Source organism: Ascaphus truei, chromosome 5 (genome assembly GCF_040206685.1).
Source record: "Ascaphus truei isolate aAscTru1 chromosome 5, aAscTru1.hap1, whole genome shotgun sequence".
Taxonomy (NCBI): domain Eukaryota; kingdom Metazoa; phylum Chordata; class Amphibia; order Anura; family Ascaphidae; genus Ascaphus; species Ascaphus truei.
In genome coordinates this window covers 281,366,789-281,385,534 of record NC_134487.1, presented here as the reverse complement: position 1 = coordinate 281,385,534, position 18,746 = coordinate 281,366,789, and the positions used below count along the sequence as shown (strand labels likewise).

Genomic DNA, 18,746 nt, shown 5'->3' with positions numbered 1-18,746 from the left:
CCGTATACACAGGTCTTTGTTGTCATTATGGGTCTCTCCCTCCTTTGTGGTAAGGCAGGGTTACTGTACAGTATGTGCTGTGCTATTGTATTCATATAGGCTTTATCCCCTGGGTCAATTGTCCTCATAGCTAGGGTTGCCAGATGGCTTCTCCAAAAATACTGGACACAATAGTGTAAGGTGCGACGCGTTCTCGACACACACCTCTCCACTTCATGCGGTTTCTTCCTCTCTTTGGCCCCCTACCAGGCTTCTGACACCTTCTCCTGATTGGCTGCTGCTGAGTAATGCAGCCAATCAGGATGTAGGAAGCTGCCCAGTATCCCTAGCAAGAGCCATGCTTTCTCCCTGCTCTGGGAAATCCCCCGGCCCTCCAGGTCACTATGTCCAGAGAGGTAATACCAGACACATACATGTCCAGTATTACCACTAATTTTGTACTGGACGAAGTGTCCAAATACAGAACAGTCCGGTTCAATACTGGACACCTGGCAACCTCAATCATAGCCAGTTTTCATTTGGAACTACTGAAATGCCATATTTAAGGTAGTTTGGTCCAAAACGCCTGGTGCAATTTGTCTGGCGAGTGTGGGATAGGTAAATAAAGGAAATGAAATGAGAGATCAGCAAATATGCTTTGTAAATGTCAATGCAAATACTGTATGTAACTGTCTTCACATTAACTTTATAACAGTCGTGTTCCACATGCTCCCCCATTGTTACCCATTACATGATGTTAAGCATTTCTAAACAAACCACATTTACAAATACTGAAAAAATAAGTGATTTTTCCTCTCTCATTAGATCGTAAGTGAATCCCCGGTGACGAGGCTGGCTGAACACGTTTTTCCAGTATATTTATGTCTTGTTTTATAATTTAGCCCCCGAGTAACCTTCTTTTTCAGGTGTGGCTTCATTTTAACAGAAAACATGGAGATTTGCTTTAATGTACCGGACTTAGCGTTCGTGTGCATAGTTTTACGATGACGTTAATAACTCAGGCGTGTTTCCATGTCTTGTGTTTGTATCACGGCATAAAATACTTCCTAGTTAATGCTTCAGCAGTGAGGGGATGTGGGGAAAAAAATGTTTTTGTTATTATTAAAGGAAACAAGATAAACACGTAACCAACTTGAGTCCTGGCTGTAAATAAAAACATTCAAAATGCTTTATGTTTAGATTTGTCTGATTTTTTTTTGTTAATATGTTAATAATTCACTTTGGTCCGAAGTGTGTCTGACCCTTTAATTTCTCCTTACTACATTGAAAAGACAGCTCAGTTGGGTTCCTAAATCACAATTTATTTAGTCCACTGTTCAAGAGGGATTTACAACAGAGATGCCAAGACATACTTCAATGAAAATACCAGGTGCACATATATACAACTGGTTTAAAACTGCTTTCTCTAGTGCTTGAATCACTCTATCTGCACTATTGTAAATGGATTGTCTCAGAAGGAATTACTGACTTTAAATGGGATGCCGGTCTGCTTTGAAAACTGTCCTCCAGGAGAACATAACATGGGTGGAACCAACATTATTCACTCCACATATATTTGTTCCTTTTTGACTCTGGTACACATGGGAGGGATGAATAAATAATAACTTTGTGACCAAGCATATGTATGCATGCAAACTCGAACACTTCATTGTCTATTTAATTCAGGAAGAAGCAGGGTTTTGTTTTTACAATAAGAGGAATATTGTTTTTATATGCCCATGTCTATTTGCCAGCTCATGTAACACTTGTTCACAACTGTTTAACTCTTTGGTGCCAGCAGCACATTTCTTTATGGTGCCAACTATACTCTCAACCTAGATTGTAAGCTCTTCGGGGCAGGGACTCCTTTGGCTATTGTTACTTTCATGTCTGAAGCGCTGATTCCAACTATGTTATAATATTATGTCATGTGTATTACTGCTGGATAGCACTATATCAATCAAGATATACATACATACAACAGTAAATCATTGTTTTTTTGGAATAACATGAGTAGAATTGCTTCCTTCATTTCAAGTTAAGTACAGGATATTTTCAGACCTATCCTTGTGGACACCTCAATCACTTTAGGTTCTAATTTAATCAATATGTTTCCAAAAGTCAATGCACTTAGACAGGCTATTCATTGGCACGTCAAAAAAGCTGGTCTGGCTGCAACCCCAAGACAAGGTTTGAGAACCCGTGATGCAAAGGTCACTTGTTCTTTAACTTGTTCATAGAGTTATGAACAAATAAAAACACTATATCTAAACATATAACCTGTTAATACATTTCACTGTCATGGTAGCAATCACCTGCTCCACTGCGTGAGCATAGAAAACATATGCAGGATGTGATGTACGTCTTTCAATGGCTATTATCAGAAACCCATACCACAGCTAGATACAGTTACAGGCATGTTTATACCACATTCAGTTTCCGTTTTATTAGCATCAAAGCATCAGGTTTCATTAAAACCTGCAACAGTAGATACCAAATATAATGTAGCATGAGATATACCGCTCACCTATTATAGTCCTAATATAACGGAACCTATGTAAAATAAGTAAGGTGACATATTGGGAGGGTTCATTTGCACATCATTACCCAGAATCCCTGGCTGCAGTGTAAGCATTCTATGCCAAGTGACTGGGGAAATTCAGGGTTGTGGACCTGTCTGAGGCAGAGGAATGTGCTGATAAGTGGTTCTTTTAAGCTTTTTGCTGTATGCTGGGGGTTAGTGCTCCATGTCCATTGGGCTCCTGGTGGGCCTGGTTCTACTCCCTCTGTGATCAGCCTCTCCCTCTTGCCACCACTTGGCCTTCTGCAAGAAAGCCAGCAAGGGAACCACCAATGGGGCTGGTCCAAGTATGCCTTGGGGCCGGCTTGGGGAGCCCCCTCTGGGCATAGGCTGTCTCTCGGTGAACCTGAAGAGTAGTTTGGAATAATCTCTGTGGGACGCTATCTAACAGGGTACTTTCCCTAACTAGAAAGTAATAAACGTGACTTTAACCTATCCTAAACATAGGAACTTATATACATATTGACAGTGAGATCCCTCTTCTTCAACTCTTCCTGGGATCTGAGTTCCAGAAGCTTCCACTTCAGTATTTATATCCCAGTGTGATGTAACTGTCTCCAGGCAGAAGGGGGTGGGGCGTAACTTCTGCTGAGCCACCCCAGCACCATGTGATGGGGAAGGGGTGTTACTCTGTGTGGGCTCACCCAGTTAACCCCTTAAGGCCTTAGTAATTCCAAAGAGGGTGACATAATAAACATTTAAACTAACACAGTTTAACACTATAGCACACTTTTTTTAATATCAAGAATGATAGGATAATGCTAAAAAGGCTCATCCATATGCCCATGTTTCAGCTTACCAACATATGAGCATCACATTACAATATTGTATATATCAGGGAAAAAGGGGCAGACAAATATTAAATGATCAATTCCTAGCCACCTTGCATTGGAGTCTTACAGAATGTATCGACCTTTAGTCAGGATGAAAGGCCAAATCAACTGATTGCATTATCACATTTGTGTATTGTGAGCTCTGCCATGTCCAGCAAATCTCATTGCATGTCTTATATGTAAAACAGCTAGTAATAGAACTGTGTGAGTTTACCAATATTCTGCACAGATGTTTTGATCTTCAAATAATCTCAAAAAGATCAGACGAGATCATCAATATTTACCAGAGAATCAATATCTGAAAACCCAAGACAACATGCACACTCTGAAATATGGCTTTTTACAGGAAAGGCAAAGACCCAGCGACATAACTTACAAAGAGAGTCATCTATCATCCATGTGGAGAGAGACATAGGAACACGCCTGAGATACCTGGCAAATAGGCAAATTTAAATATGCTAAATATATTAAATTGGTTTAAATTGGCATATCTACCAGGTATTTCAGGTGTGTTAACAGCAACGTCTCCACGTGGGATATAAGTAAATGGTTCCTCTACTAAGTAGGGCTGTGCGCATGCGTGCAAATGTAGCACAGGAGTTAAAGTAGCACATCTCTAGCTAGCAGAGTGTAGTTTGAGTATAGTAAAATTGTTATGTGTGTATAACTGCTAAAGTCAGTAATGGTACAATCCAAGTACAGAATGGAAGGTAGAACTCATCTATATCCCATGACTAGAGATGGGTGACCAAATTTGTTTCCTGGATTTTCTCAAATTTCCCCCCCCAAAAATCTGTTTTGCGGTGTAAAATCCACAGACTGATTTGGTTGGTTTTAATCCATGCGGATTCATAAATAACCCATCATTGGGTACAATCTGTTGATGGATTTGTAGAATCCCATCCACAGATTCAGCAACCTGTTGGCGGATTCATAAATATCTATCAACGGATTGCCGAACGCGCGGCGTAGATTGGCAATAATTTTAAAAAATTCCGCAAAACGCGAATCGCCCCTTTTTCAGATTGATCTGCTGAGATCCGCCAACCAACAGAACTGGCCAATCCGCTCCGGCCAGGCCTCGCTCAACATACTGTACATCACACAAAAAGGAATATTTAGAGGAAATCAAGTTCCAGTAACGTATTATCTTAGTATGCTTAAAAATGAAAAAAAAAAATAGCTCACTATAAAAATATATAATATTATAAAATATAGCATATGTTGTATATAATAATATGAAATAACATATATAATTTTTGTATAATGGGCATCCATCACCCAGACATAACCCTTTCACATTTCCCTGCCTAGGAAGACCTGCATCTGTACAGTCTAAGTAATATTCATGCTGTTACTTCCAGAGGGACCAGCAATGCATGGCAAGGCCTCTGGCAGCAGGAGGACTGGAAGTTATCCTTTTTTGTGAATGTTTCCAGCTGGATGCTGCGTCTTGCTTGTAATGTGAATGAACATCAGTTACAGCCAGGGGGAGCAACTGAGTACCTGAGTGAAAGTGTCTGAACACGTTTACAGTAAGTTCCTCCCTACTATATGTTTTCACTCCAGCTGCAGCCAATACCTGCGCTGCCTTCAACTGTCTGAAAGGCTGAAAAAGCAAATCTACAGTATTAGGAGTCCCCTAGTGAATGTTTTGGCATTTTATTTACTTTATCAATCATACAAGCTTCACCTTTCATTAATAATCTATGCAAGGGTCAAGAAACCTCCCCCTATAGGCAACCAGCATTTTAATGTAACTTGTAGTTGAAATGAAAGATCTAGCTTTTTAATAATGTACAACAATGTTGCCTGATAAAAGTTTTGAGGTCCTGGACACCAAATATGTGAGTGTCTTATTGATCCCAGAGAACTGGACTGGCTCACATACACTTGTTTGTAGGCAGAGAAATGACGACAGGGACGTGTCATTGTGGTATATAGATGACAATGTTTCTTCAGACTGGCTTCCTTTACTCTGCAGGTCCCTCCCAAGGGCAGGTCTCTCGTTCGACTCATGCACACAATGCCTGCCCTAGCTACCTCCCATCTGTCTACGCAAGAGAAGCAGCTTAGTAAGAGTTTTAGCTGAAGATAAAGGAGAATTCCTTCAGGGGCTGCTGATTGCGGAGTGTAAGCATTGGCCAAACCCAGGACGTACAGCACTAACAGAGGTGGATCCACTAAATGTCCCCATCATTAAACTTTTATTTGCCGGGAGAAATGGCCATCTGGAGACTCTAAAGCCCCCAACCTCTCATACGTTAGAAAAGTAAGTAGCAGTAAAAGTGAAGACAGGTTGTGCAAATAATACAATATGTATCCTTTGTGATCAATGAATGTTTGCGGTGTTCACAGTCTGATGCTATAGATCAGTACTGAGGTGAAAAGCAAATAGTTGGTTTAAGGTATTTTCCCCTCACTTGCTGTGTTTGGGAATCGTTTGCAGTGACCCGGGACTTACCGGTTTATACCTGTGCATAGTCTTAAACTATACTTTTATTATTGATTAAACGACATACGCTAGAGACTTGTTAATGTTGCAAAGTGCTATAACCTGGCCGGGTCCCTATGCAGCTCCTGCTCACTGTAAATTAGTTTGGGTATCTTTAACCCCTTCTCTGTCAGAGGGAATACTGTACATTGTCCCACTGGCAGGGTTAGGGATAAGTCAGGAATGCTCAATTGCAGTCCTTAAGCACCCTCCTCCCCCACCTCCAACAGGTTAGGTTTTCAGGATATCACCGCTTCAGCACAGGTGGCTAAATACATCCCTGCTTCAGCACAGGTAGCTCAATCAGAGGCTCAGTTGACTGAATCTCTGATTGAGCCACCTGTGCTGAAGCTGGGATATCTTGAAAACTTGACCTGTTGGGAGGGCTTGAGAACTGACGTTGAGCACCCCTGGGTTAAATAGTCCAGGGCATGCTATAAAGAGATGAGAATCCTTAGCAATACATAGTAAAATTACACAATGCCACCTACCTCATCACCATCTGAACTATCAGTTTAAAATGCTCTGTGTTTGGTGCTATAAGTGGCTTTAACTGGCTCTGGTTCTGATGTTTAAATGACTGTGTGATGTATGGATACAGTACTGTAGCAGTTCTGTCCTGTCCTGCTTGCTGCTCTCACAGCTGATAAGTTTGAAGGACAGCAAAGTGTCTGACATTGTGTTGTCTCCTCACACAGCTGTGATGTCGCTTGCCGGACCTTTTCACGTTTTCATGTTCATGTTTTAATGTGTGCTCTGGATTTCTCCTGTGTTTGGGACTGCAGTTGGCAGGTTTGAGTTTATAGGTAGTTGTACATTCCCCTGTTAGGAGTAAAAGGTTTCTGGTTTCCTCTTTAGCTTGCACTGAAAAAAAAAGCAGGTAGTTTGAAAACCTGCTTTTCCGCTTGCAGATTCATTTCCTTTAAAGGGCCAAGTACACTAAAACAGATCTTTATGTATCAACTAGTGACAGGGTCCCAGAAAGCTGAAGGCAAAATAATGAGCCAGACACACTAGTACCGCAGATGAAAATCAAGAGACTTCTACATTAGGCCGCGCTTATAGTTTCGGCGACGTCACTTCAAAACAAATGTATTGCATCCGTCGCGTGCGCTTATAGTAGGAGCTACGCGACGGCTTAGTCGCGATCGCTGCAAGTCTTAGGCCGCACATATAGTGCCTGCGACGGCAACGCGTGACGTCACCCATCGCCGTCAGCGAAAGTTGTATTTCGCTTTGCAACGGCGTCGCGGGCGACCAGGCCATTGATTGGTTCAGGGGCTGTCACATGAGGCGACAGCCCCTGAAAAATCAGATATTGCGGGCTTCAAAAAATCATGTCTCCCCGTCGCTTTGTCGCCGTCGCGCTTACTATAATGCATTTGTTTTCAGGCGACGTCACCGGCACTATAAGCGCAACCTTAGGGACACATTCAATGATTTTCAAACCAGTTTGAGTAATATTTCACGGGTACGTAAAGCATAGTTTGGAATACTGGTGCGAAAATCTCTTTACCTGTTAAAGCAGAAATCTGCGCCGACCGCCATTTTTTTTTGGTATTTGATGTTTTTTTACTCACTTTTACTAGCCATTTCCAACAGGAGATAGAAGCGTTAGAAATATGAAGTGTCCAGAAGGCTTAAACGGAGCTGTCCCCATGGCCCAGTGCAGTCTATAGCCAGGTCCCCAGAGGCCGCTGCGGCGCTTGCTCCGGCGTGTGCACCATGCACCACAGCACAGCCCTCTATGGGGCAGGCCCCATTGGGTGTGTGTGTGGTGGGACGCGCAAAGCACGATGACGCGTCCGCCGGCAGGAAAGACAAGAATTTTGTCTTCCCTTGCGGCGATGCGATCACGTGGTGTGCAGCAGCCAATGGCAGGGCAGATCGGGTGGACCAATAGGAAGAGTGCTGTGCTTTGTGCTGCGCTGACGTCATGGCTGCGCCCCGTCACCCCGTAATGGCCGTGCCCCCCGCGTCTCCCATTGCTCCCCCTAGACCGCACAATGCGGCTTTCGCCTGTGCTCGCGCCGCCAGGCGCACGTGCTGCAGGAAACACTGGGGGCGTAGCCTAAAGGTTACCATGGGAACCTCAGAATCTCGAGATTAAAAAATAAATACATAAATTATTTTATTAAAGAGCAGAACATGCTCAGGGGGCAGGATACAGCCATTGTATGAGTTAAACTCATATATATGCTCCTGTGGGGGATTGCTGCTTTAAATAGTGAAATTGCTAATAACAGTGAAAACATTGTCGCTGACATTAAAATGAGACTGTAAATGAGAGATTTGGGACAAATTACTAATGCACGTGCTATTTAACAAACTCTAAAGACCTTGATAAGGAGATCTAAGGCCTTGGGTTTTACCATGCATTATTTATTAACCCCCTGTTTGACTTGTCCTGCCTTGGACAGTACCTATTAACTTGTAATCCCTTACTAACTGCTAAAATATATAATGGATTAAAACTACTCCCAACCCTCTCTGTGGTCTAGCTGACTAACACCTTATCTCGGTCACCTATCCCTTTACCAACCTCCTGACCCAACATCTCCCTATCTTGTCCTATAGCTGCCTATTAGCAAGATGTGTCTATTAGACCTGTTGCCCATAAGCCAAGTTAAAACAAAGAAACAATATATACGCAGTGTTCTAATGAAAATATACTGTAACTCCTTCAATGCACACATGTCCTGGGCTCTCTCGTGAAGCATAAGACGCCTAATTGGCACTGAAGTGGTAAATAGGAAAAATAATCAGCCCAGTCTTGAAGAGGTCTCACCAAATCCTTTGGCTCTTAAAATCCTCCAGAACTATTCCAATGTGGCACTCAATATGAAGGCCTCAATGGCTCAACCATCCCTCCTCCCCTCCAAAAAATACAAATAAATCTTCAGCCTTTCAAGGAAGTATAAGCCAAAGTATCTTCCACATCTATAACTTTTCAAGCTTCCCCCCTCCCGCCACAAACAAAATTGGAAGAATTCACATAAGAAATTACTCTTGGGCCTACTCCAAAGATCTAATCCACTGCCATTAACATCATGGCCATCTACCCTCAGTGTTTGTTAGGAGAAGAGTCATGGGTTGATTTACAAATCATACGGTCCTTATTGAATTATTTTATTTTTCATGTGTTATTACTGCTATCATTTATTTGTATGGTGCCGACATATTCCGCAGCATAGTGCAATGTGGGAGGAAGGACCATAACATTGAATGACAAAAGAGTTCATACAGTATAATATGTTAAAGCAGCAGTCCAAGCTGCCGTTTTAAAAAAATATAATTTTTTTCCCTCTTTAATATGTGCATCAATACAATTCACACAATGATCAGTAATTAGCTAAGTTGCCAATCGATCCGTTCTCCTGTGATCGATCGGCAAAGATTTGGCTCGGGGTTTCATTAAATGGCTGTCAGTGCAGCAGAAGAGGACCAAAGATGCAAAGTTCTTGTAACGCCTGTATGCCCGCAGACCTGGTCAGTCTCCAGTACTGAGGTGGGTAAGGATATAACACGCACCCACAGCAGTGAGGGCGTGCCCGGAGTGTGGTAAGTTGCGTTGCCAGGCCTGGTGAGTAAAGGGTTAACGTTAATACTTGCAGAGTCCGGGGTGCCAGAAGTAGACGGGTAGATGTCCAAGAACCATGGGTCAGGGGCAGGAGAAAGCAGCATAGTGATATACAAAGCAGAGTCCAGGGGTAGAGAGGTACACGTAGTAAAGCCGAGCCGAGCTCAAACCAAGGAAATCCAAACAGAGACAGGGTCAGAACAGGGAGCTGGAAGAGAGAGCTGAGCACAAGTTACTGCACACAGGAGCCACAGAGAAGCTATGCTGAGCGACGTCGGAGAGGGCAGACAGTGGTTATAAAGGGCTGAGAGCCAATGGTAGCAAGGGGTGGAGCGGAGGCTTGACTGAGTGGCTGCAGTGATAGGTCCAGGTAAGCAGGAAGGGAGACTGGGGGAAGATACCTGGTAATAGCCTGCAGCTGATGAGGGGAGGAGCCAGTAGCATGGGAGGGCAGGTAAGAGGATCGGGTGCACGCGCCTTCTGTTAGGCTGCCGTGCGCGCCACCCGATCGCGTGCGCGCCGATGCGGCGTGCGCCGCGGAGGAACTGTCTGCCGAGGAGGAGGTAAGGCGTTGAGGGAGCGGGGCAGCGGGACAGAGAGCCGCCGTGGGACCGGAGGTGACGGGGACACTCTGGGAGGCGCATGTCCCCCGATCCGTTACAGTTCTGTGGGGAACATCATGTGACCAGGCAGTCAGTAGATACAATTGGAGCACTGCTAGAGAGAGGGCAGGGCTCAAAAAGGGGTGAGCCAGAGCCTGTTTCAGAAGAGGAAAGGGGATGTGAAATAGTAAATAGTTCTATACAGTAGTAAATATTTGCTTCAGAAACAAAAAATACTCTTTACATTTTAATACATAAAAAATGTCATTCAGAGTTGTTTAAGAAAAAATGCTACTGTACAAGTATTTTCTCCTAGTACAGAACTGTTTTATTTTAAAAAAAAACACGAAAACCCACGCATGTAGGGTATTGCTTGGTCTGCAGCTGTAAGACAAACTGAGACAATAGGAAAGATGTTCCCATCCCAATCTTCTTTCTTCTTAACAGATGGCACCATAATCTGTCCTATTTTGACTAAAGTATATGTGAGGGTGAGCCCTTTCATATGGGCATCACACAGGGGTGGCATTAGGGTTCTTGGGGCCCCGGGCAAGAGAATCATTGGGGGCCCCTTAGAGGTTTGAATTTGATGAGCTTATAAGCCACTTAGCAAGTCTGATTTAAATTTCACTTGACCCTGTTGAAGCGACAATGAAAGTATCATAATACATTCAGTGTAAATACTGTAATATTTATTACAGCTGGAGTAACGAATATTACAATTTACATAATACATGTAACACTATATCAACACCGCACTCTAAAAGTTACACAAGTCATAAACAATAACAAGTACAATACTGTTACCTGCAAATATATATAATAATATGCTCTTACGAAAACAGAAAGGAGCGTGAAATGAAGCGTTGAATTCTACTCAACTACCCCAATTAAAGCGTTGTATCCCTATTTCATACACAGATCAGACCTAACCAATAAACAGAATACACGTTAGACCCATCTAGTAGAAAGCAATACATCTGACCACTATCATTGAGAGAGAAAAATGCACCCAATCCAGAGTGTTTCATTTTATCAACCAATGTGGGCTATATTTGACAATTATGCTCCCCCAGATGAAACTATGACCCTTCTCTATTATATTACTAATCCAAACCTAGATATATCTTCTAATCAAAGATATTATCCTATTGTTTAGGTTACTTCACCCACCCAAAGAGAACAGACAGAGGTATTGAATAACAAGTAGAATGACATAATTAGCAAAATACAAACAGTAATCTTGTCCAAATGTATAATATTATAGATAGTCCAAGCAGGGAATGGACATGGGCAGGAAAAGACCACAAGAATGAAGGGGTCAACATCAATAATATATTCCCAGATTGAAGTTTATTATACTGGAGTATACAGTATCTGTAGTTGCTTCAGTCAGCATGGGGTGGAGGTCATGGAGGATGGGTTCTATAGGAGACATCACATTCTATGGGGACAAAACACGATATATTCATGTTTTCTCTAGTGTATTGTAATATATTCTATCAGTACACGTTAAAAAACTCTATTACTTACCTAGGTTATTTTGGAGATATGAATGTACCCAGAAACGCAAACCTTACCAAAAGTAGCTATAAAAGATGTTGTTAGGTGGTAGTTAAAACCCATATTAACCCAATAAAACATTCACAAAATTTGGGGTCCAGCTAGTGTGGGGCCCGGTTTGTCCTTACCTAAGGCCACTATTGTCATCACACCATTTCAGTGGTCATGATACAGCAAGCAATCACACTGGTTGCTGCAGCGTGTGTTTTCCACATTTACGAATGATGTGAGATGTGACGATAAGAGACTTATGAATAGCGTTAGAAGCTTTAAACGAATAAGGCGTGCTATGGAAATGAAGAGGTAGCTTCCTTTTGTGAACTTGTGGACAGTGAGCAAACTTCTGGAGAGTGATTTTAGATGGTACACATTAAGTTCTGTTGCAGGAGTGGTCAACTCCAGTCAGGGCCGCGACAGGGGGGAGAGCCGACAAGTGTCCAAGGCCCAGTGGCTATGTGCCAGAGGTCAAGCCCAAATTCTGCATCCGTCCACTGAGCCTTTGGTTGCTTCTGGACCCGGCTCTCCCCAGGCCTTGGGGGCCAGTCTCCCTTGCCGGGCCTCACTTTTTTTCGACGGTGCACGGTGGAAGCTGGGCCCGGCGGGAGATAGAGGCCCAGCACACAGGAGATGTCCACAGGAGCTGGGGAGAGCCGGGATACCAGAGGCCTGAGACCACCAGCAAGGTAAGTGTGTGTGTTTGTATTATGTGTGTGTGCAGGGGGGTTATTGTATTGTGGAGGGGGTATTGTATTTTCTGTGTGGGAGGGAGGTATTGTATTTTGTGTGTCGGGGTGTGTGTGTATTGTATTTTGTGTGTTGGAGGGGAGTATTGTATTATGTGTGTAAGTGGGAGGGGGGTATTGCATTTTGTGGGAGGTGTGGTGGGGGGATTGTATGTGTGTTTGGCCAGGGGGGAGGGGGGAATGAGTGTGAGGAGGGGAGGATTGGAGGAGCGGGATTGAGTGAGAGGGGATAATTAAATGATAGTGGAAGGGGGGAGAGTGTGAGAGGAGAGAGGGGGTGGAAGAGGGAGGTGGGGGAGTGAAAGAGTGGAAGCAGGTGTGGGGGGGAGTGAGAGAGGAAGAGAGGGGGAAGAGTGAGAGAAATATATGGGGAGAGGGAATAGAGGAGGTGGACCGTGAGGAGATGTGAAAGGAGGGGGGGTGGCCCTGGTCGAAACTCTAGTCCTGGGCTCCCAGGAAATCTGTCGGCAGCCCTGACTCCAGTCCTCAGGGAACACCAACAGGTCAGGTTTTCAGGATATCCCTGCTTCAGCACAGGTAGATACATCAAAGACTGAGCCTCTGATTGAGACACCATTGCTGAAGCAGGGATATCCTGAAACCCAGACCTATTGGTGTCCCTTGAGGCCTGGAGTTGACCACCCCTGGCCCATTGGAATGAGTAAGTGGTTCAGATAAGGGTACAAAGCTTTTAAATATTAAACAAGATGCAGATTACACCAGAATTCCAGTAGGAAACATCCTAATTTAGCAGATTTACCCGTGTCAAGTGGTTTTGTTACAGTACAAAATGGTATACAGAGTTAGGCTGAGGATCTAGTTTACTGGGGTGAGTGCAATATGTGCAGTGGTGTACACAATGTTTTAGAGTCAGTGGCTAGCATTAACACCTGCCCTATGGTCAGGTCATTTTGGTTTTGTATAGAATTACTAATTTGGCCTAGGTTTTATATTCCAATATAATAATATGTCATCCAAAATGTAAGAGGTATTGGAGTGTAAAGGAGACGACTAAGGATGCCACGTGTTTTAGAGTTGGTATACAATAGATCATTAATATTAGTAGCTTTAACATTTGACCTTTGTTTGAATTAAGATACAGCCGGTTTCCAAAACGTTGGAGAGCCCATGTTACAGCAAAGTCTTGGCATATGGGTATAAAATACAGTGTCCTTAAAATGCATGACCTTCAATGATTTCACTTAATCAGCACAGGAGCCATCAATTGGTGTCTGCAGTGGGTATTAAGGCAATTTTGTATAACAGTATTTTCGTTACTTGTCTAACACCTAGACTATTGTAACCAGGTAATTTATATGTTGTCTTCTGTCCATCATCTTGGGGTGAATCACTATGAGGAGTTATATGATACCCAATATATAATGGGATGTATTACATTTGAGGCTATATTTACCAAGCGGCATTCGGCCATAAGAAACCATAAGGTCCATACATTTAAACGGGCTGTGAGGTACCATATGGTTTAGAGCTGTTTAGTCAATCTGGGCCTTAGTGTCTTTGTACATCATTCTTCTTCTTTTGTTCTATTTCTGAAACTCTACCAAATTTGAAGTGGAGTAGGCAGTCTTAGCTAACAATCAGGGTCACATTGAACAAACTTAGTTTGTCTTCTTACATTTCACGCAGCCAAGGGGAGCAGGAGGTGTAGTGAGCCAGGGCGTTACTTGTCTTTGTCCTGGGACATAGAAGTCAATTTAGTAAAGTCTCCCAGCTGCAAATCTGACCAGTGCAGAAACAGCACGGGTTTTATCAAATAAGATAAATCCCATTCAAAGCAATTGGAGATTCCTTGAATAAATCAATTCTTTTGCGCTGGATTTTACGCCCGGAGACCTTAGTACATAACCCCCGTGGGTTACAGATAGCTTTTTTGCTTAACCACTTGATTATTATATTTTAACATTTTGTAATGAATTCAACTTAAAATAGTAATCCCTCCTCCTCATGCTATTTTGTGAACCCCTGATTCAGTATCACTAGAGAGCACTTGAGAAATTCAAAGTCAAAGTCCTCTGGAATAGGAATGTATGAGGGGAATATGATGCTCACCATGTTCTTCATTGATTGGTTGCTACCACTGTCATCATTGATTGGTTGCTACCATGGTCATCACTGATTGGTTGGTATCACGGTTATAATTGATTGGTTGCTACCACGGTCATTATTGATTGGTTGCTACCACGGTCATTATTGATTGGTTGCTACCACGGTCATCATTGATTGGTTGCTAACATAGTCATCATTGATTGGTTGCTAACATGGTCATCATTGATTGGTTGCTACTGCTACTGCTGTTGTTGCCACCCATATTTTGCACTGGCCATTGAATGTCTCCTGAATTAGAGGCAGTTGCATAGATACGATTCTGCTCCTGGGTATAGGCGAGATTAAATAAAAAATAAACTATGGGTACCGTGTATTTAGAGAATTGGTAGAATAGAACATATTAAGAGGGGAACCCATTACGGAGACCTCTGCTATGTCTTTCTCACCTGCATTTAGGAATAACAAGTGCTGCTACTTTAAATTAAGAAATGAGTTTCTGTGGATATGGGTGGACCTATGTTTACTTTGCAGTTATAATAAAGAAAGAACTTGGGTTAATATTGACAGTAGGTAATTTACTTGTTTGTTCTAAGGCAGCCTTTATTCTGAAGCAGAAACATCCTGAGTAATACCTGAAGTGTCTATTAATTGAGAGCCTCATTTCCTGTAATTTTGTGAAATTACTGAATGAAGAAAAGACCTGCAGTTTACCTTGAAAATGTTTCCATTTTCCTCTATTAGTGACAGAAAAACACTGTTAGACAATATTTAATGTATTTCTCCCTAATAACTGAAATTCCATACATGCTTTTTGCTCTAATTTAAAGTATTTTTCTAATGAATAAATTGATTGTGCCTATTTGTTACAAATTCTGAAAATATTCCAGCTTCTTGCACAAGTTACTTTTCTTTCTTTGGGGAGCGATTTTCAGACATCATAGTACTTTATTTTTTTTAATTATAAACTATGTTTATATAAGTGTTATTGAATTCTCCTCCTTTTCAACAAATAATAATAATAATAATAATAATAATAAAAAATAAAAAATACTATCGATATGTACCTTTATTTAGTTACACCCACACCCCCAGATTGTAGGGGTAGTTTCCACTCACTGTCAGTGTCACTGATTTTTGGAACATCTTATGGACTTTAAAGGAGTCAACATTTTTTGGACAAGTATCCCCAAATGTCACTAATGTCAGTCCCTGGATGTTGACATCTCCGAAATTGAGATTTAATGTTTAAACTTATTGCCAGTGTCAACCCATTAATTTACCCTCAGCATACCTTCACACTACTACTAACAAGAGATATGTAAATGAGGAACCAGTAACAGCTATATCAGTGTTTTTCAACCAGTATTCATAGGAACCCTTGGGTTCACTGGGCATCCCAAAAGGGTTCCCTGTCATTTTCAGGTCATTTTAAAATGATACCAAATACAGAACAATTTACAATGTATCTGATCTCAGACTCACTGTTAGAGAGGGTTGGGGTTCCTTACAATGCATCTGATCTCGGACACGATATTAGAGGGTTGGGGTTCCTCTGAATTTCACATAGGTTTCCTTAACCCAAAAAAGGTTGGAAACCACTGGTCTATATTATGGCCTAGATTCACTAAACCCAGTTAAAGTGGCATTAATATCACACCCGGTAAAATAAATAAATGAATGTGCATTTCTAACGCAAAAGTAGCGCGTGCAACAATGTTAGCTACATCTATAACTCATTTGATGCTTGAGGCTACCAATACGTACACATGCAATGTCTTCCGGCACCAGAGAGCTAGCATACAAAATAAACCCCCTACAAATAAACAACCTAACTAAAAACATACAGATATTATTAACAACCCCTTAGTAGCTCAAGTGGCCAGCTACTCATGGGCAACTAGGTTTTCTAGGTGTCCAGTATTGAACCGGACTGTCCTGTATTTGGACAGCATGGAGTGGAGAGCGGTGTGTGTGTCTCGAGCACGTCGCACCTTTCAACATGGTGTCCAATATTTTTGGAGAAGCCACCTGGCAACCCATAGGAACATGGAAGGTGCTGTATTTAGAAATGCCTTGGACTGAAAGTGTAGAAGAAAACTCTGGAGGTGGGTGCAGGTCTGGAATGTTGGGGTAGGCATAAGGAGACACTGAAATGCCTAGACTTGAACCAGATAGTCACCAAGAAATATCTGGGATGTCATAAGCGGAGATCTAGGAGAAATTCCTTAGCCTAACTCAGGATGCATAGACTGAAATCCCTATCACCCTGTGACGGTAGGGGTAAATGTGACTGCTTTAAATAAAGGTCAAGCCGGCCAGTACCCCTACCCGTCAGCAATACACCTGTATTATGTTTGTATATACTGTATATACTGTATATGTGTATTGTAAGCCTGATTCCAGCACTTCAGGAACTAGGGGTTAATGTTATGTTCAGCTGGAACGTTGCAAAGTGGTATGTGATCTTTCCAAGTAACTACCGTTCAACCCCCTTATAACGCTGTGCTTGGGGTCCAAAGAATCACATCGCGCTATAAGCGGATCGCGTTAGAAATAATGTACAATTGTATGCAATGTACAATAAAGTATTTAAGATACCAATAATCATGCTGTAATGTATTCATAAATACGAAAATTGGGAGCCACGCTTGCATCGCGTTATAAGCGGATTCGCGTTGTAACGGATCGCGTTATAATGGGGTTGAGCTGTATTTGCATGTAACTGTGTTTGTTGTTGCATTTCCACCCACTAATCAGGGGCAGGGTCATATTGCAAACACCTGGGGGCAGGGAGACCCCTAGCTCAGATAAGATCAGCTCAGCTTTAGCTGTGAGCTCAGAGTTCTTTAGCAGAGGCAGATAAAAAGAAGCTGTGAGTAACTGGGAGAAGCTGCAAAGAACATTGCAGGAATAAAGAACAGGGAAAATCTCCTTAGGGAGATCCATGCACCTAGGTCTATAGGGTAACCCCAGTTTCCCAGTTGTAAGTGTGTGTTGATTTACTGTAAATAGTTGTGGATATTTATTTTTCCAATAAATTAATTTTATAAACTCTGTTCTTCTGTCTGGCGAATTGATCCCTGGTGTGATAGTCCTGGTCTTCCGTGACACACCCCACATGACAAATGCACTTTAGCCTTTCAATTATTTACCTTTCAACGCTTTATTTATTTTTTCTTATGAGATAACTCCACTTAAAGTGTAATATACATTATAATTTGTGTGGTTAAATAGAACGAAGGAGCCAGATGTCCAAAAGAATGCCACATTGCCCATGAACTGCCCCATTTTACATGTTTTATTTTCAGCTGCCACTCAGGTCTGGTCGTCTGTGCAACACTTCTCTAAATTAAAATTGGAGAATAATACCTTGGACTGAATAAAATGATTAGTGATTACTTTGTTCAGGAAATGTAGACATGAGCAATGCATGCAAAAAGTTTGTAGGTCAGAAATGAATGAAACAATTTACAGGAAACGGGTTGTGTTATTATTGTCAGTGAATTGAATGTCTAGGCGGAGATGTATCAAGGCAAGTTTAGGGTTACAGTGGAGCAAGCAAAGGTACTTCCATGTTGTAGTCATTTGCACCAATGTGTCAAGTTTCCTTTGTTCCAGAAGAGACCCTAGCAACTAAGGCGGGGGCAACATGACAGGGTTGGCCGGTCCCTACTGGGATGAGGTGGGATTAATTATGGAGGGGTATTTGCTAAAGGGGAGGATTTTAGAGGGGAAGCTTAAGGCATGGAAGGAAGAGGAGGGGCCTCTCATCTCGCGGCTCCAGGACACGCACATTGTGTTTTTGTCTCTTGTACCATGTATGTCAGGTCTATCTATCTATCTATCTATATATCTAGCCCATCTTCCCCCTCCCAATCGCAGATCGGGGCCCCTAAGGTGTTCTGGGGTCTGGTTAGGTGTCTCTGTGTGGTGCATACCTGCTGGCAACAGGAGGGCCTGAGTCTCCAGCGATGACATGGGGGATAACAGGAACAGGTTACTGGGGTGGATGCCTTCGTTCTGGTTCAAGGGTGCAGCGCCTCTATCTATAGTAAGCCCCAGGAATGTGGGGTGGAATCCTTATCACAGAGATTCCCCACCGGGATGAGAGATTCCAGTCTCACACAAGGATTATCTTTAAAAGCATCAGTCTCTTTATTCTCCAAGGCAGCAGCAGCCGACAGGTACAGTGATGCACAGTCCACTCGCTGTTCTCCCTTGTGATGGTCCTGCCTCCCCTCTGGACCCTACGGGCATTCAGAGTGGGGCTAGCTCTTCCCTCACCCCCTAAGCAGGGTGAGAGG

At 42.6% G+C, this 18,746-nt stretch overlaps 1 protein-coding gene across 2 annotated transcripts in view; it reads left to right on the top strand.

Annotated features, from left to right (window-relative positions):
• The first annotated feature begins 5,375 nt into the window (after positions 1–5,375).
• Positions 5,376–18,746, top strand: part of CRACR2A (calcium release activated channel regulator 2A) — a 132,237-nt gene continuing 118,866 nt past the window's right edge. Inside the window, exon 1 of one of the 2 annotated variants that reach the window (XM_075602269.1) lies at positions 5,376–5,665. The gene's annotated coding sequence lies outside the window, so the exon portion shown is untranslated. The remainder of the gene's footprint in view (positions 5,666–18,746) is intronic. The other variant, XM_075602267.1, reaches the window with a different exon arrangement.